The sequence below is a fragment of the Lynx canadensis genome, chromosome E1 (genome assembly GCF_007474595.2).
Source record: "Lynx canadensis isolate LIC74 chromosome E1, mLynCan4.pri.v2, whole genome shotgun sequence".
NCBI lineage: Eukaryota > Metazoa > Chordata > Mammalia > Carnivora > Felidae > Lynx > Lynx canadensis.
This window is the reverse complement of record NC_044316.2, coordinates 47,951,418-47,971,512: the sequence shown is the minus strand read 5'-3', so window position 1 is coordinate 47,971,512 and position 20,095 is coordinate 47,951,418. Positions and strand designations below refer to the sequence as shown.

The following is a 20,095-nucleotide window of genomic DNA, read 5'->3' as shown; positions in this document are numbered from 1 at the left end:
GAAAGTAGCTTGGTGTATTAGTTTCCTGCAGCTGTTGTAACAAATTACTAAACACTGAGTATTTTAAAACAACAGGAGTTTATTCTCTCTCAGTTCTGGAGGCCAAAAGTCTAAAGTCAAGGAGTCAGCGGAGCTATACTCCCTCTGGAGGCTCTAGGGGAGAATCCATTCCTTGGCACTTGCAGCTTCTGGAGACTGCTGGCATTCCTTGGCTTGTGACGGTGTCTCTCTCTGATCTATCTTCGCATCACCTTCTCCTCGGTGTCCCTTCTCCACCGTTTCTCTTTATTTAAAAAGATACTCATGACTGTTTTTAGGACCCACCTGGATAATCTCACCTCCAGATCTTTAACTCAGGTACATCAGCAGAGATCCTCTTTTCAAATAAGAACATTCACAAGTTCTGAGGATTAGGATACGGACATACCTTTTGGGGGCATCACCGATCAGCCCACTACACGTGGGTTGATAAGGTACAGTCTACTTTCTGTTTGGGGGCTCTGATGCTTAGCTCTACATCAAACTTCTGTTCAGCTTGGCACACAGAAGGCTTCACTTCAAATACACTATATCCAAGAGCCCACTTAAAGTGACATCATCAAGACAGTGACATAAATCATCCCCACCTTCAGTGCCCCTCACCAAAAGACCAACTAGCAACTATCCATAGACAAGATATCATTGTGAGAATCCCACACCCAAGGGTGTGAATGAAGCACCCGCATTGGACCACAGAGACTGGGAAGGATTACATTAGAAAGGTAAGAGGAGTGTCTACACTCTGCATCGTCACCTACCCACCTCAGGCCAGCATGACACTACACCAACAGGGCCACCCTGGTTTCTCCAGTGGAGAAGGGGGAGTTCATGATGGACACCCAGGTCCTCCAGTACTGCAGGATGCTTCCTAGAAATCCCACTATAGTAATCAAAGCAGTATGATACTGCCATTTTAAAAAACAAAAACAAAACAAACCCCCAAACCAACCAACAAACAAAAAACAGACCAGCAGAACAGAATTAAAAGCCCAGAAACAAATCCATGCATGTACAGCCAACTAGTATTTGACAAGAAAGCCAAGACTACTCAATGGGGAAATGACAGTCTCTTCAATATAGGGTGTTGGGAAAACTGGATATTCACACGCAAAAGAATGAAATTGGGCCTCTATCTCACCCCACTCACAAAAATTAACTCAAAATGGATTAAAGACTTAAATGTTAGGCCTGAACCTATAAAACTCCTAGAAGGAAACAGGATTATAATCTTGACATTGGATTTAGCAATGACTTCATGAATATGACACCAAAAGCATAAGCAACAAAAGCAAAAAGAAACAAGTTAGACTAAATCAAACTGAAAAGCTTCTGCACAGCAAAATCAATGGTCAAGAAAATGAAGGCAATCTACACAATGGGGGAAAACATGGCAAATCACATATCTGATAAGATAAGGGTTAATATCCAAAATATATAACTCAATAGAAAAAAAGCAAATAATCCAATAAAAAATGGGCAGAGAAGCAAAATAGACAATTTTCCAAAGAAGATATTCAAATGGTCAATAGATACTTAAAGGTGCTCAACATCATTAATCATCAGGGAGACGCAAATTAAAACCACAATGAGATATTACTTCAAACCTGTTAGAATGGCTATCATCTAACAGAGATAACAAGAATTGGTGAGGATGTGGGAAAAAGGGAATACACACACACACACACACACACACACACACACACACACACACACTGGAATATTATTCAGCCATAAAAAAGAAAGAAATACTGCCAGTTGCAAAAACATGGATGGACCCTGAAGGCACTGTCTGTGCTAAGTGAAATAAGTCAGACAGAAAAAGACACATACTGTATAATCTCACTTTTTTATGAAATCTAAAACACCCAAACTCAGAAACAGAGAGCAGATTGGTGGCTGCCAGTGGAGTGGTGGGGGGGGGGGGGGGAGAAAATGGGTGAAGGTGTTCAAGGAGTACAAACTTCCAGTTATAAGATAAATAACTTCTGAGGATGTAATATACAGTATAGTTAACCATATTGTACTGTATATATGTTTGAAAATTGCTGAGAGAGTAAATAGCAAGAAATTGTCATCTCAAAAAAAATTTTAATTATGTGAGGTGCTACATGTGTTAACTAACTTTATTGTGGGAATTGGATTGCAGTAAATACATATAACGAATCATTACGTTGTACACCTTATCAGCTTCACCATGTTATATGCCTTATCAGCTTCACCATGTTATATGCCAGTTATATCTCAACAAAGCTGGTGGGGGTGGGGAGGAATGAGACCATTTAAGAGGTAACATCACACCATTATGCTTTGACTATGATGCATCCACATCTTGTGATGCCTGGGAAAATTAGACTCCTTGTTCTTACCTTTCATCAATTAGCTCTATGAGGTATGGATGGAAAATTACGGGGGATATGTTTTTAGAGGGAGTTGAAAGTCATTTCTCCTATCAGTGATACCAACTCTAGTATCCAACAGAGTATATCAACTGATTAAGTCTGAAACGGTACTGAAAGGCAGTAGGCTGAATAATGGTTCCTCAAAGATACTCATATTTTAATCCCTGGAACTGTAGATATGCTACCTTATATAGCAAAAGAGACTTTGAGATGTGACTAAGTTAAATATCTGAGATGGGGCGGTCATCCCAGATTACCTAGTTAGGCCTCAAATGTAATCATAAGGTCTTTGTAAGAGGGAAGCAAGAAGGTCAAAGGACAAACAAGACAATATGAGAGAGGAAGCAATGGAGAAAAGACAATATGACTCAGGGTCACAAACCAAAGAATGAAGACAGCCTCCAGAAGATAGAAAAACCAAGAACAGAGTCTTCCCTGAAACCTCCCTGCAAAACCAGACCTGATGACACCTTGATCTTAGGCCCTAAGTCTCCTTTTGGACTTCCGATCTCCCAAACCATAAAATAATAAATTTGAATTGTTTTAAGATGCCATGTTTGTGGTATAGCAGCGATAGAAAACAATAACAACAAACAAAACTAGTATATATTCAAAATTTAGAACGTATCAAGGGCTGTCTGAGGAACTTAATATGTAATATTTATAATTGCCTTAATGCTATATGGGTAAACAAATAAGTTGGGAATACAACAAATTTTAAAAGTTAAATCAGGCAAAGAAAAAATCCATAGGCTAAATTTTGTTTCAGTCTTTAAGCATTTAAAGTTTTCATTTTTGTTCTTACTTGACTCCTTCTAGGTAATGTCACCAGGTTTAAAAAATGATCAAAAGGGATGCCCGGGTGGCTCAGTCAGTTAAGTGTCCAACTTGGGCTCAGGTCATGATCTCATGGTTCATGAGTTTGAGCCCCGCATTGGGCTCTGCTTCAGATTCTGTGTCTCCCTCTCTCTCTACCCCTCCCTCGCTCATGCTCGCTCTCTCTCTCAAAAATAAACATCAAAGAAAATAATAAAAAAAATTAAAAATCACCAAAAAAAGCCAAATTATTTCTTCCCAAAGGGCATATTTACACCTAATAGTGGCAAATCTAGATGAGACAGGACCCAGGGTAAAACTGCCCAAAGACTATTCAATTAGTTCCAGATATTCTCCTTCACCAAGATGCATCCCCCCAAATACGCAAATTCTGAGTGCGGTCAAGTGCAAAGAATCAGCACGGTTCTGAATTAAAATTTCTGGAGCTCAACAAATGACTGCTAAGACTTGCAAAGAAAGAAGTGACCAAAGAAAGTGTTAGTTTCTTGAAGGCAAGTTCATAAGACCACAAACAGGCAAAGAAAAGGAGCATGTGATGGCTAATGAGGAATGAGCGGCTGTGGAAAACCCCAGGGCACCCTAGCGATTTTGAAATACTGAAGGAGAATGCCAATTCACAGCTAAGGTGACTTCTTATGGAAAAGTTTTAAGGCCCCATAAGGAAATGTCGCTGCCAAGCATTTCTGCACTGCTCACAGCAAAGACATACATCACGGGTTTGAAACACAGTGTGGGTGTGCATGGTGCTAATCCAATTCAACTACACAGGGACAGCGCTCGCTTCAGCAACACATATACCAAAGTGGGAACGATACAGAGAAGGTTAGCGTGGCCCCAGCACAAGGATGACACATAAAATACACAAAGTCCTTTCCCAAGTCACAGAGTAGACCATGCAGAAGATAATCATATAACCACTGAAGCCTGAAAAACAAACATAAATACATCTTTCATAATATATTGGAAGATAAAAAGAATATTTTTTGAGTTTATTTATTTATTTTGAGAGGGACAGAGAGAACGCGTATGCATGTATGTGTGAGCAGGGGAGGGGCACAGAAAGAGAGAGACAAAGAGAGAGACAGAGAGAGAGAGAGAGAGAGAGAGAGAGAGAGAATCTCAAGCAGGCTCCACACACAACGTGGAACCCAACACAGGGCTCGATCTCACAACCATGAGATCATGACCTGAGCTGAAATCAACAGTTGGAGGCTTAACCAACTGAGCCACCCATGTGCCCCTACAAAGAGTATTTCCAAGGAAAACAAAATTATGTCTAAAATGGCCATAGCAAACCTGAGAAGATTTTTTCCATTCTTTTTCCTCCTAAAAAAACATCATATTTTGAGTTTACAACAAGTTCATCCAACCTTTTCTTAACTCATTCTTCAAAAATTGCCTAAGACCTACGTGTTTACCATTAACTTATACTAAGGAACAAAGCTATATAAGAACCCTGTCTTTTAAAAAAAATTTTTTTTAATGTTTATTTTTGAGAGAGAGAGTGCGAGACAGAGCGTGAGCGGGGGACAGGCAGAGAGAGAGGGAGACACAGAATCCGAAGCAGGCTCCAGGCTGAGCTGTCAGCACAGAGCCCAATGCGGGGCTCGAACCACGAACTGTGAGATCATGACCTGAGCCGAAGCTGGACACTTAACCGACTGAGCACCCAAGCGCCCCACGAACCCTGTCTTTTTAAGAAGACTCCATGAAGTAAAGGGAAAAAATAAAGATAAATACTAAATATTATAACAGATATTTGAACATAGGGTCTTGAGAAACAGAAGGAGAGGCTTCAGGGAGATTTCGTTCCACGCCAGTTAATGGAAGAGATGGGACTGTAAGACCGATCTCTACTGCCGGAATCTCCATCCTACTCTGGTGAATCAGAACAACCTTCTTAGAAGCCCTTTAGGGGTAAGTGGGCTTACGTGCAGCAACGGTAAAGGTAGAACGAAGAAAGTCAGCAGTTCTCAGCATAATCCTGCCTCAAATAGGATGGCATTGAGATGACCACAGGCAAACACACAACGAGGCTCCGTGCAACCAGGATACTCCAGTGCTAAACCAGCTAGGGATGCTTCTCTTGGTACAAGTAGAAATCCTCCAAAGGGGTTTGGTAACAGGATAAAGAAGTGCTATGGGACTCTCTTCTAACAAGACTCTTTCACAGTCAATGCTTCCCCAGAAGTCTGTGACCCCAGGACCAGGCTCCAGTCCTGAAGAACCATGATTGGTTTTGAAGCATGTTACGAATAAGAATGAGGAATCTCTTCAACTACCCAAAAATCTCTTAAAAACATGGATTTCGGCTATGAGGTCTACAAATTCCTTGACAACAACAGGATTTGAGTCATGATTCTAAAGAATTGATCCTGGCATCAACCTCCTAGCCTGTATTTTCAGTAACTGAGTCATGTTCTAAGAACTGAGGCAAGAGTCCTGGCAGCAAATTCTGAGATCTACTAGGTCAGATACTGCAAAAATCCTGGAAGTATAAAAATGGATCCTCTCTCAGGGCACCTGGGTGGCTCAATCAGTTAAGTGGCCGACTTCAGCTGTGAGTTCGAGCCCCGCATCGGGCTCTGTGCTGACAGCTCAGAGCCTGGAGCCTGTTTCAGATTCTGTGCCTCCCCTCTCTGACCCTCCCACGTTCATGCTCTGTCTCTCTCTGTCTCAAAAATAAATAAAGGTTAAAAAAAATTTTTTTTAAATGGATCCTCTCTTGGAGAAACCACAATCTGATTAAGGGGGAAAAATGCAAGAAAAAGAATCATATAGTAGTGTAATATTATATATATTGTGTGACAAATTCTAAGTCTATAGGAATATGACAAATGGAAAGAGTCAGAGAGAAAACCAATCTCGGGGTGCCTGGATGGCTCAGTCAGCTCTCTTGGATGCTCACTCTCTCCCTTTCTCTGTCCCTCCCCTATTTGCGCTCGCTCTCTCTCTCTCTCAAAATAAATAAATAAACTTTAAAAAAAGAAAAGAGGGGTGCCTGGTGGCTCAGTCAGCTAAGCGTCCAACTTCGGTTCAGGTCATGATCTCGCTGCTCATGGGTTCAAGCCCCCCATCAGGCTCTGTGCTGACAGCTCAGAGCCTGGACCCTGCTTCGGAATCTCGGTCTCCTTCTGTCTCTGCCCCTCCCTCACTCATGCTGTCTCTCTCTCTCTCTCTCTCTCTCTCTCTCTCTCTCTCTCTCTCAAAAATAAACACTAAAAAAAAAAAAATCTCAGGAGATCAGAAGATTTGTCTGTAAAGTATAAAATTAAGCAATATAGGTAAATGTAATGAAATGTTTAAGCAGTTTAAAGTTTTATATAATAATTATGTGCTAAACTAACTTCTTCCTATAATATAGGCCTATAAATAAATTAAAAGAACTCTACTGCAGGAACTCCAGTTGCTAATAGAAAAGCAACTGGAATATTTATGGTAAAATACAGAAAACCCTGAGAAAGTTATCCTTAAAGATAAAACAGCTACAGTGTATAATGAAGAAAAATTCCTTTAAAATCTTTAAACTCTTTAAGCTTCAAAAAATCTCAAATCTAATGTTTGTTTTTATGTTTCTTATATTTAAGAAAGTACTGATTAAAAGTTCCATATATAAATTATACATCATACATGCAAAGTTACACACACACACACACACACACACACACACACCCCAACCCAGCTTACTTTACAGGCAGGAGTATATCAGTAAATAATAAGGAAAGGCACGTTCATCCTATAAAACGACAAAGCCTAAATATATTGAAATAAGTACAGGACCACTTCTTGTTACTAGGGAGAGGAAGAAGGCAATGCGAAGTCATTCAAGCAGAATAATAAGTAAACCAAAGCCAGATCAAAGGAACACAGAAGAAAGGCTGAAACGTGAAGCTGAAATATTTATTTCCTTCAAAACATCATCCATGCCTTGTCCCTGGGCAGTTCAATATTTCAAAGTAGCAAGAAAATATTCTCACTTACATTCATCACTATGCACAAGTAGATCAAATTTTAAGTAGGCAAATTTTCTCGTTATTTACCAAACATAAATATCATATTTATCATTGAGAGAAGGTTTTCTGCTTATCAGAAATGATTTCTAAATTATACGAAATAATTTTAAAATCACGATAGCCACTGCTCAGTACTTCTGGTGGATGAAGCCTGCTACAAGCTATAGCATTTATAGTGTAACCTAATTTTTAATGTCTTCACAAAGGATGAAAAAGAGTGAAAATTTACTGAGTGTTTATTATGCTCGTTAGTTTAGAGCAGTTCATGTATTATTTCATTCCATTTTTATAATGATAAAAAAGTTCTCATTTAGTTTTTTTCACAAATGAAAACAAGGAGGTTTAGAAGAGTTAAGTGATTTGTCCAAGTTTACATAGTCAATGGCAGAAGGAGAAATTAAACCAGCCCACCTGACCTCAAGGTCCAAAGTCGTTTTACGACATCATGCTATTTCTTTAAGCCTGAAGACAAGTAGGTCTTCACTATAACTTGCCCTCACATAACATTAATATTTTCATGCCAAATCACTTTTAGAACATTTGAAAGTTAAAATATCTATCAAGCATTTACTTAACTCCTATTTTATGCCAGGATCTATGCTTGGTGCTAGAAATACAAAAATAACCAACACATTGTCCCTGCAGGCAATATAGGAAAGAAGACAAACTCTATACTACTTCCAGGGCCACAAAAGCTACACAATAATATGAACATAATACTCTGAGCAAACAAGGACCAGAGGAATAATTATCTGTGCCTACGGTAAAATAGAAAAGCTTCATAAAAGGCATGTCATTTGGTAAGATCATCACTCAATGTTTTTTTTAATGTTTTTTTTTTTAATTTTTATTTTTGAGAGAGAGAGAGTGTGTGAGAAGGGGAGAGGTGGAGAGAGAGGGATACACAGAATCTGAAGCAGGCTCCAGGCTCTGAGCTGTTAGCACACAACCCGATGCGGGGCTCGAACTCATGAACCACAAGATCATGACCTGAGCCAAATTTGGATGCTTAACTGACTGAGCCACCCAGGTGCCCCCATCACTCAGAATGTTTAAGAGGAGTAACATATATATTTTGGTAACTATATGTATTAAAATGTGGATGTATCTGTAAAAGACATACTGTATTTGATATTTATAAAATATCTTTTATTTTCCTCCTTACCATCATACTTTCCCTGAAAAGAGAAAATCTCCATCAGAAGATTCTTATTTATTTCAAGGGGAAGATGAATCTGGTAAGAGATTTCTAAAGATAAAGTTTTGTTTCAGCTATAAGAAAGTATGCAACCATTTTTACTGATTATAAAAGGCTATTGATAAGTCCATGAAAGTACATGAGCTGGATTTATGTTAGTTTTCAGATATGTCTTTATTTATAAACATATATCATCCATGTTCCACTGACCATTCCCTCCTGCCTCATACTAAATTTTTCCAAAGGCTCCAGTGATATTCTTAAATGTGCTTAATAAGAAGTTCAGTCACTTCTGAATGAATGTGGTATTCATTAATTCATTTATTGTTAGTATGTTAAGTACCCATTATTTGCAAGGGACCTTGCTAGATGTTGAGCAGACATCACTGAAATAACCACCTCAGCTTCTGTGCTAAGGGAGCTTTAAGTAGAGCAAAGAAAAAAAGACATCGAATTAATACAAATAAGAACAGTGAGGATTCAATTCAATGATCAAAACAGAAATATAGAGTACTAAGGGTTTATATGTAATGGGTGAAAAACCTTACCTAGGAATTAGGATGAAAGAAAGTGATGTCAAAGTTAACTGAACTGTATGTCAATTACACTTCAATGTACACATCAAATGTACATACATCTTTTTTTTTTTTCCTATCAAAAAGAAGAAGCTAACTGAAGGATGTGGAGGACTAGATAGAAGAAAATGCAGGAAAGGGCACTCCCAGCATAAAGGGCAACAAACTGAGAAGGTGTGAAAGGCAATGACTGTGGTTAAATCCTGGAAGAGAACAGGGGTCAAGATACCAATACAAACAACGGAGAGAAAGGGGCCTGGGATGAGGCTGAGAATTATGTTGTCATACTGAAAATACTAGAGACAGAATTTTGGTAGTTTTGTAGACAAACTAGTGTGTGAGATGAAGAATAAAACAGATGGGATTTACAGGCATTGCTAAAGAAAAGGTCTGTGAACTTGAAGACTTAGCAAAGGAAACCAACCAAACCAAAGCACAAGAAGAAAAACAGAGTAATAAAAAAGAAGCAAAGCATCAGTGACAACTATCAGCAACCTAATACATGTGTGTTTGGAGTTTTTAAATGAAGAGAGGGGTAGGGACAGAAAAGTATTTGAAGAAATCATGGCCAAAAGCTTTCCAAATTTAATTAAAATTATAAATCTACACATCCAAGAACTCAAAGAACTCCAAACATGAGATAAAGAAAACTACATGAAGGCACATCATAATCGATCTCTCCCAAAATCAGTGACAAAGAAAAAAAAAAAAGAATCTTGAAAACAGCCAGAAAAAAGAATGTTCCAGAGAAACAAAAGTAAGGAGAGCAGCAGATTCATGGTAGAAGCAGCACAAGCGAGAAGACAGTCAGTGACATCTTTAAATCACCGACAATTAAGCTGGATCTATGCCATGAAGGCAAGAATAGCTCATTATTGGATAACCTAATACTACATTTAGTAATGACTACATTACCTAAGTCCAAGATGATCAATAAAATTAATAAACCTCTGGCCAGACTGACAGGGAAAAAGAGACAATACAAGTTAACATTACGAGTGAGAGAGGTTTCATCACTACAGATTCTACACATATTAGAAGGACAATGACGCAGTATTATGAAAGAAAGAGAAAAAAGAATTTTAATCCATACTTCCCAGCACATACAAAATTAACTTTAAAAATGGGTCAAAATCCCAAATGTAAAACCTGGAACTGTGATCAGGGACCAGGAAAAGATTTCTTAGATGTGACCTCAAAAGCACAATCCATAAAAGAACAAATAAATGCAATGGACTTCATCAAAGTTTAAAACACCAGTTCTTTCAAAGAAACCATGAAAAGAATAAAAAGGAAAGCCACATACTGGGAGAAAGCATTTGCAAATCGTCTGTTAAAAGACTTGTATCCAATATATACAAAGAACTTTCAAGACTCAATAATAAGAAAACAACCAACCCAGTTTAAAAAAAAAAAAAAGGCTAAAATTTTGAACAGTCACCAAAGGAGATATATTTATAGCAAAAAAAAAAAAAAAAAAAAAAAAACATGAAAAGTTTTTCAACATTAGTCACTAGGGAAATGCAAATTACAACCACAATGAAAAATAAAATAAAATAAAAAATAAAACTACAGTGAAATACTTAGACAAGCCTGTTGGAATTGTGAAAATAACAACACTGACCATATCAAGTATTGATAAGGATGTGGAGGAAACAGAACTCCAAACGCTACTGGGGGGGAACGTAAAACAGTACAATTCCATTTATTTAAAATTCTAGTAACTAAAGTATAGTGACAGAAAGGAGATTTGTGCTTGGGGCATCTGGGTGGGTCAGTTGGTTAAGCGTCCTACTCTTGATTCCGAATTCGGTCATGATCTCACGGTTCGTGAGTTTGAGCCCCATGTCAGACTCAGTGCTGACAGCACGAAGCCTGCTTGAAATTCTCCCTCTTTCTCTGCCCCTCACCTTCTCACACTCTCTGTGTCTCTCTCAAAATAAATAAACTTAAAGAGAGAGAGAGAGAGAGAGAGAGAGAGAGAGAGAGGAGATTAGTGCCTGCCTCCATAAGGAGAAGTCAGAGAAAGGTAGATAGGAGAGATTTCATAGGGGCATGACAAAACTTTTGGGAATAATTATATGCTGACAGAGACATATTTCTTATGTTGGTACTTTCCTTTCACAACTGTAGACATATGTCAGAATGTGAAACTGTATACTTTAAATATGTGAGATGTGTTGAATTTCAACTACAACTCAATAAAGCTGCTGAAGTGGTCCTTAAATATATTACGATATGTTTACTCCCACTTATTATAAGAGAACTACAAGCTTCAACTATATTGGGATACAACGTATCACACCTATCACCTTATCAGGCAAATATTTTAAAAATATAACAACACATTCTATTTGGGAGGCTGTGGGTCAAAAGTCATTCTAATATATATCCAGTGGACATTCAATCAGTACCACCTTCATGCAGGAGCATTTGGCAATAGAGAACAAAACTACATATATGTTTATCTTTTGACCCAGCGTTCCCCCGCCTAGAAAGTTACGGCGAATATATATTTCAAACAATACAAAAATACACGTCTACTAGGTTATTCATTACAGTATCCCCTGTAATTGCAAATACTGGGAACAACCTGTATGCCCATAGGTAGGAGAGCTGTTGAATAAACTGATTCATCCACACATTAGCATACGACACCGATGTACAAAGAACGAATGACCTTCAGTTTACAACAAATGAAAAAACAAAGCGCAAGAAAAATCCACTGAGATATGCATGTAGCGTATCTGCTCATCTGTGCAAAAGCAAATATAGAAGGGATCTGTCAGAGACCAATGAATGAGATCACCCACCTATGGGAGCTGGGGTCTGAGAAGAAAGGACAGAAGGAGTGGGGGTGGGGCGTCACTTGTCTGAATATACCTTTTAGTGAAGGTCTGATTTTTAAAACCATCTTAATGCTCCATTTACTCAAAAAATAAAGGATAAAATCAATGAGGGGAGGGTGAGCTTCTAAAATGAAATGCCAACAGAAAAAAGAAAAGAAAAGAGGAGTCTGGGTGGCTCAGTCAGTTAAGCGTCCGACTTAGGCTCGGGTCATGATCTCACGGTTCGTGAGTTCGAGCCCCGCGTCCGGCTCTGTGCTGACAGCTCAGAGCCTGGGACCTGCTTCGGATTCTGTGTCTCCCTCTCTCTCTGCCCCTCTCCTGCTCGTGGTCTGTCTCTCTCAGTCTCTCAAAAATAAATAAATGTTAAAAAAATTTTATTTTTTTTATTTTTTTTTATATATATGAAATTTATTGACAAATTGGTTTCCATACAACACCCAGTGCTCATCCCTAAAGGTGCCCTCCTCAATACCCATCACCCACCCTCCCCTCCCTCCCACCCCCCATCAACCCTCAGTTTGTTCTCAGTTTTTAACAGTCTCTTATGCTTTGGCTCTCTCCCACTCTAACCTCTTTTTTTTTTTTTTTTCCTTCCCCTCCCCCATGGGTTCCTGTTAAGTTTCTCAGGATCCACATAAGAGTGAAAAAATCTAACAAGACTTCAGCTCCGTCAGCAAGAAGAGAACTTCTGCCCCTTTGGGTCCGGCTCTCTCCCACACCTGCTAACAATGCTGTGTTTGGGGAGAAACAATTGTGAATGCTCTGTTCAGCCCCTCTTTTCTCTCTCCAGGAATTTCTTCTGCTGCGCACAGACTCTTGGGCTTTGACCAGGCAAGTGCATTAATTCTAGGAGGAAGGATTCCCAAGCCGAATGTTGGCCACATACCTAAACCACAACTTCAGCTACCTGATTCTTCTGTTTTTTTCAAATTAATTCTAAATTTGAGAGGGAAAGGAAGTATTATTTACTGGCTTCTAATCTCTCGCAAATAAAAAATGTTACAAAATTTTGGGGTTTTTTAAAACTTTACATTAAGAATTTATCCCTAAGGAATAAATCCTAGATGTTCCTAGTAAAGCAGTATCATTAATTTTATTTTCATAATAGTCTTTCTTAAAATTCCTAAGGAATCTATAGAAGCATGCCATTTCCGTATTAATTCAGGCTTTGTTAGTAAATATTTGTGATAATTTTGACAGAGGAGACATTTAAGTTCAGTTTTATTTGTTCTAAATATCTTTTTTATCTTTTGTTATTCCAGAATTGAAGCTTTTAATGTAGCAAAGAAAACCATATTTATATGTGGGAAAAAAACAGAAATAAAGCCTGAAAAAAACCCCTCAAATCTCTGTGAGAGTTCTACAGAATAAAGTGTCAAATTCAGAACAATCTCAATTAAACTTTATTGAAAAAGAAAATGTTCTTAACCAGTTAATTGAATAAATGTCTTTTCAAAATAAATAATTTGGAATAACGTTATATAGGCCACACTGAATCTATTTTTTATTTTTTTTTATTTTTTTTTTTTAATTTTTTTTCAACGTTTTTTATTTATTTTTGGGACAGAGAGAGACAGAGCATGAACGGGGGAGGGGCAGAGAGAGAGGGAGACACAGAATCGGAAACAGGCTCCAGGCTCCGAGCCATCAGCCCAGAGCCCGAAGCGGGGCTCGAACTCACAGACCGCGAGATCGTGACCTGGCTGATGTCGGACGCTTAACCGACTGCGCCACCCAGGCGCCCCTGAATCTATTTTTTAAAAAAAAATAACTATTTAAATAAATTGTTAATGTACCTTCCAACTCACACTACCAAAATAAAATGGGTACATACTGTAAAGATGGGAGATCTTGATGAAGTGTCTCTTTTTTATTTTTTAGAGAGAGAGAGTGTCAGCACAAGGTGGGGAGGGGCAGAGAGAGAGAGAGAGAGAGAGAGAGAGAGAGAGAACCCTAGGCAGGATCCACACTCGGCGTGGAGCCCCACTTGGGGCTCAATTCCATGACCGTGAGATCATGACTTGAGCCAAACTCAAGACTGGGACACTTAACATCTGAGCCACCCAGGCGCCCTGGAAGTGTCTCTCCTGAGACGGAGCTGGAATAGACAAAGCTTTTGTTCACATGGGCTGCGCTGCTTACAGCTTCCCTGCATGGCTCCGTTTTCTTCTTGACTTCAGCATAATTACTCGGAACTTTAGCCTGCGTACGGCCCATAGCAGCTGCCTAGCCAATCTTCATCCTGGTAACTTTCCGTGTTTCCAGCTTCTGCGCTGATTTAGTCTCTAGGTTTCCCAGTTCCAAATTCCCAAGGTCAGGATGGAGGGGCAGTGCCCTATAATGGCTAAGAACAGGGGCTTCAGAGTCAAACACATACAATTTCAAGCCCTCGCACCTCTACTTACGAGCCGTGTGACCTTAAGCTCTTTGTATCTTAGAGTAAAATGAATTTGCTGCCTTTGGATCGCGTGTCCCACTCTAGACCCAATGCACATGGCAGAGAAGGGGAAGCGGTCCCATGGTGGGCAGTTGTCAGAAGCTGTGGGCAGGGCATATTCTCCCATTTGGGTCTTCAGGCAAGAATTAGCAATGACATATATCTAGTAAATGTTGCCATCTCTGAATCATTTGGATCAAGTCACTTTAAAAGCACAAAAGGAGACCTACTGAGCGACACAAAAGCTAAAAGTCAGCATTCTATCAGGAAAAGAGCACTGAATCAGAAACTGGAAGGCCTAGGATTAAATCCTAGCCCAGCCACATATTAACCGTGCCAAACTGGTTAAACTGCTTAATCTCTTTGAACCTCAGTTTCTCCTTTTACATTGAAAACAATAACAAACAACCACGTAAGATTCTTTGAAGGATGAACTAAGGGAACATATACATTTTGTTAACTATAAAATATTAAAGTATTCCTATATTTTATTAGTTTATCAACTCCCCACCAAGCTCAAATTCATTGTACCACATTTCATTACTAAAGTGAATTCTGATTGTAATAAAACTCAGGAGGCTATATACACACACTGCTAAAAAAAATGAATTTTGCAAACTTAACTCCTGAAGAAAGAATCTAATAAACCTAAGAGTCTCACGTTACAGACGAAACCCGTCATGTGAAATAGCGTCCCGGATGTCTCCGTCAGTAAGAGGCCTCTTGACCATCATATTATACTGACGCTGATTTAAAGCAGTGTGTTCCCATGAGAAGAAATACAGAGTTCTGTAAAGACATACCTACAAAGAAGTACTTAATAAATTTTTTTTTTCAACGTTTATTTATTTTTGGGACAGAGAGAGACAGAGCATGAACGGGGGAGGGGCAGAGAGAGAGGGAGACACAGAATCGGAAACAGGCTCCAGGCTCTGAGCAGTCAGCCCAGAGCCCGACGCGGGGCTCGAACTCATGGACCGCGAGATCGTGACCTGGCTGAAGTCGGACGCTTAACCGACTGCGCCACCCAGGCACCCCAAGAAGTACTTAATAGAATAGAAACTTCCTTTTCGATTTGAAACAAGGTCACCACAGATTTCTGTCCTCCCTTGAACCTTCCATCGTGCTTCTTAGAGGGAAGGTTATGTCAGCATGCTCACTGGGGCTAAGGAATGCCTATAGTGAACGGGAAGCTTTGACTGCTCTCCACCTAAAATGGTTTCAGATGCTCGAGCAGAATGCAGAAAAGAGAAAAGATGGGTCCCCACCAGCACCACCACTGATACTTAAGAGTGCTATCTCTAAGGGGAAAAAAAAAAAAAAAGAAATTCTATTCAGAGTCTGCAGGCACTTTCCAAAGTGTAGGGATAACTTTTCTCAAGATGACACAAAGGTTTGCATCAATGCCAAACTAAATAGTTTTTAAATCACCTAACAAAACGAATATAAATTTTTTTAATGTTTATTATTTGAGAGAGAGAGAGAGAGAGAGAGAGAGAGCAAGCAGAGGAGAGGCAAAGAGAGAGGGAAACACAGAATCTAACGCAGGCTCCAGGCTCTGAGCTGCCAGCACAGAGCCCGATGTGGGGCTCCAACCCACAGACCACAAGATCATGACCTGAGCTGAAGTCCGCCGCCCAACCGACTGAGCCACCCAGGCGCCCCAAAAACGAATATAAATTTTTGATGCAGCCTTCTAGTCATTTATCCATAATTTCCAAATTCAAATGTAATGGTACCAGTTGCAAGAAGACAAACTACTATATTCCCAGTAAGTACTTAGAAAATTACTAAAATGAAACTTCTTAAATACGTTATAAATATATGTTCACACCAGAGCCACAACCTGCAGAAGGAATGACTACAGTTTATGCATGTGGGAATCTTTCATCATGAATTGGAACTCTCTCTACCAAACAAGGTGAATCTCCTTAGTAACAATTTCAAACACTGCTACCATTCAAGGCCACTGATTAGTCAGAATAGAGCAAGCGAAGGAACAATTAACTTCCCAAGTAAAGAACTTGAAATGTTTCTAATTATAATCACATAGCACCCCTTTAAAAAGAAAAAGCAAAATCAAAGAATCAGACATCAAAAGACCATTAGGTCTTTCAATATAGACCATTTCCAGACCTACTTTACTCCACATAAAACCTCCTTTGGGGTGCTTTCATTTTTCACTAAGAATAGAGATATATGGTTCAAATTACTGAAAGTTTCTTCAAAGTTCCTTGACATTTGTGTATTCCACACCTAAAATGAATAAATGTTATATCAAGTAATAAAAAACCAGAAGATCCAAATTTTAACAAAGTGACCAATTTTTAAATTCCCTTGTTAAATTTCATGACCTCAAACTTCAGGCACTATGGTTTATCGAGGAATAAAGGACATTCAGCAAGGAAGTAAAAGCATGTTTTTCCTAAGATTGCAAATGTTTGACATTTGCTTATTTATTGTTCATTATAGTCTAACAAAAGTCTCTCTTCCAGAAAATCAGGTCTGTTTGCTCTCCTCCTAACCTCATGCTTAGACAGTAACACATTACCACATTCATCTCTTGAAACATTTTATTCCTTCTAGCAGGGAAATTCTCTTCTCCACGAGCTCATTTTCTATTCTTCAAAACCTAGTTTATTGCAGAGAGATATTCAGGAAGACTAAGTCTTCCTCCAACATCAGTTTCATCATATGCTATGCTGCTACTAAATTCTCCAACCATTCTCTGTTCCCTACAGGACAGGCTACATTCTTCTGCCCCCACCACTGTGGGGGTTGGGTCCCTTTCAATCTTGACCACCAGTTTCCTGGATCCCTGTTCCAACTGGGCTCATTTTCTCAGCTTTCTTCACATACACTCTTGCCCCCTCCATCCTTCCATATTAATTCATATACTCTTCCAACTTCTTGGATGACTTTTACCACATATAAGAATAAATGTTATCAGATATGTAAGACACTGTGTTTAGAATATATATTCCTTGGGGATACCATCAGAAAGAGATCTACTACTAAAATTAACATCAGATTGAGAGTTAGCTTACACGAATATATTACTGATGAAACTTATTTTCTGAATCTCCATGAAGAAATCAAAGTATCTGATAGCTAGCAGCTAACATAACTGTGAGAAGTTACCATCATTAAGGATGTTTTCTAGTACTTCAGATGTGTTATTTAATTTTGCTTTCTTCCTGGGGCACCAGGTGGTATGGGGAGGGAGGGAGGCTCCATTGGTTAAGTATCTGACTTCCTCTCAGGTCATGATCTCATAGTTCATGGGTTCGAGCCCCGCATCAGGCTCTGTGCTGACAGCTCAGAGCCTGGAGCCTGCTTGGGATTCGCTCTCTCCCCTCTCTCTGCCCCTCCCCTGCTCACGCTCCATCCATCTCTCTCTCTCTCTCTCTCTCTCTCTCTCTCTCTCTCTCAAAAATAAGTAAAACATTAAAAAAAATTTTTAAGCCTCTTGTAATTTTGTTTTCTTCCTTTATATTTTTAATACACAGGCTTAAGTCCAATGTGAAATTCATTGAGCTTAAAGAAACATTGCTTTCAACATGGGCAATAATTTTCTATCTTGTCTCAATTATGCTTTGTTTGGAAGATTTCATTTCTTTTTTTTTTAAATAGACTGATTTTTTTTAGAATAGTTCTTGATTTATAGAAAACCTGAAAAGATAATACAGAGAGTTTCTACATACCCTACACCCAGCATCCTTTATTATTAACATCTTACATTAATATAGCACTTTTGTTACAATTAAAGCACCAATATTGACACATTCTCATTAAGTAAAACCTATACTTTATTCAGATTTCCATAGTTTTTACCTAATGTCCTTGTTCTGTTTCAGAATCCCATCTAGGACACCACAATACATTTATTTGTCATATCTCCTTGGGCTTCTTTGGGCTGTGACAGTTTCTTAGACTTTCTTTGGTTGTGATAACCTCAGTGGTTTTGAGGAACATTGGTCAGGTGTTTTGTAGTATGCTCCGCTATTAGAACTGGTCCAGTGTTTTTCTCAAAAAATGGTTAGGCTGGTGTTGTAGATCTTTAGGAAGAAGGCCATAGAAATAAAGTGTGCTTTTTATCACATCATATTAAGGGTAATACTGTCTACATGATTTATCACTATGGATGTTGACCTTGATCACGTGGATAAAGTCTGGCATTACTTGTTATTTTATTTATTATTTTATTTTATTTTATTTTATTTTATTTTATTTTATTTTATTTTATTTTTAAACTTACACCCAAGTTGGTTAGCATATAGTGCAATAATGGTTTCAGAAGAGACACAGTGAGGCAGAGTATGAGCAGGGGAGGGGCAGAGAGAGAGAGGGAGACACAGAATCCAAGCAGGCTCCAGGCTCTGAGCTGTCAGCACACAGCCTGCCTGATGCAGGGTTCGAACCCACAAACTGTGAGAGATCATGACCTCAGCCGAAGTTGGACGCTCAACCGACGGAGTCAGTCACCCAGGCACCCAGATCTTGCATGGTTTAAGCGGAAACAGAATTTCAAATTTCACGTGAAGTCTCCTAATTTTATAATGTTGGCAAGTGATTCAAGTTTTTCAAACCACTTGGCGGGTCAAACTGAACATAGTGCAGGATGACTCCATGTGCAGGCCGAGAAAGCATGAGCTTGAGCAGAAGAACATCAAAATGGACAAGAAGAAAGCACAGAAAGGGCTAAGATATGAGCATCACGAAGGAGAAAAGAAGGGAAAGTAGTGGCTTCTGGGACATCCTGAAATTCTGTAGGAAGTGAATTTAAAAGTGGAAAATAATTACAAATATTCAAATATATAGTAATAAGTGCTATAAAGAAAATTAAGGAAGTAAAGGGCCTGAGACTAAGACATACATGAGTAAGTCACTGCCGTAAGAATGGTCTGGAAGAATGCCTTCTAAAGCTAGGGGCTTGGACTGGATTGTTCCAGAGAGGAGCCAGAGGGAGCAGAGGAGGGGATGAAAATGCAACCAAGACTGAGTAGAAGGAAGAAAATCAGGATAAGGTGTGCCCCAAAAGCTGAAGAGGAAACTGTCGTAGGGAAGGAGACCGAACAAAAGCCAGATCCAAGGTCACTGAAGCCTTAGGAGAAGCTCTGCAGCATGATGGAAGCAGCCAGACTAAACTGGGCTGAAGACGAAAAAATGGGAGGAAACTCACAAAATAACTGCAGGCACCTGCCTATAAAAGCAAAGAGGGAGATGCGCCTGGGTGGCTCATTCCGTTAAGCATCTGACTCTTGATTTCGACTCAGGTCAGGATCTCACAGTTCTTGGGATTGAGCCCCATGTCAGGGCTTGGGATTCTCTCTCTTTACCTCTCTCTCTCTGTCCCTCTCCTACTCATGAATGCACATGTGCTCGCTCGCTCGCTCTCAAGATAAATAAATTAATTAAAAAACAGCAAAGAGGGAAAAGGGTCACAGATAGGGGGTGGCGGTTGAGAAACGGTGTTTTAAGGTGGATGCTTACTCTTGTCTACATGTTAAAAGAACCAGTGCAGGGAGCCTGGGTGGCTCAGTTGGTTAAGCGTCCAACTTCGGCTCAGGTCATGATCTCACAGTTTGTGGGTTCGAGCCCCGCGTCAGGCTCTGTGCTGACAGCTCAGAGCTTGGAGCTTGCTTCGGATTCTGTGTCTCCCTCTCTCTCTGCCCCTCCCCTGCTCATGCTCTGTCTCTGTCTCAAAAATAAATTAAAAAAAAACAAAAACATTAAAAGGACCAGTGC

General features: G+C 39.3%; 1 protein-coding gene and 1 pseudogene across 8 annotated transcripts in view; one reads left to right on the top strand and one right to left on the bottom strand.

The window, feature by feature from the left end:
- Nucleotides 1-20,095, bottom strand: part of CEP112 (centrosomal protein 112) — a 418,049-nt gene that overhangs the window by 262,926 nt on the left and 135,028 nt on the right. The window lies entirely within an intron of this gene.
- LOC115501872 lies at nt 4,049-4,148 on the top strand (annotated as a pseudogene).